This window comes from Rhincodon typus, chromosome 22, assembly GCF_021869965.1.
Source record: "Rhincodon typus isolate 14 chromosome 22, sRhiTyp1.1, whole genome shotgun sequence".
NCBI lineage: Eukaryota > Metazoa > Chordata > Chondrichthyes > Orectolobiformes > Rhincodontidae > Rhincodon > Rhincodon typus.
Window position 1 is genome coordinate 39,398,119 of NC_063353.1, and position 472 is coordinate 39,398,590.

The window sequence follows — 472 nt, forward strand, 5'->3', positions numbered from 1 at the left end:
TATACCCCTCACTGCATATATTCCCCTCACTGCATATACTCCCCTCATACACATTTGTATACACAATCACTGCATATACACCCCTCACTGACTATACTCCCCTCACTGCATCTACTCCCCTTACACACATTCATATATGCCCCTCAATCAATAAACACCCTTCACATCATACACCTCTCACTGCATATACATTCCCAACTGCATATACTCCTCTCACACACATTCATATACTTTACTCCCACATGCAATCAAATTCCCCCCTCACTACATATACACTCCTCACAGCATATACTCCACTCACAGACATTCATATATGCCCCCTCCTGTAATAAACCCTCTGACACATTTATATATTCCCCCACACTCCATGTATTCCCCTCATACATATTCATATATTGTCCCCATTCCATCTACACTCCTCATTTCATATATTCCTCCTCACTTCATGGATTCCCCTCACACATTCATATGC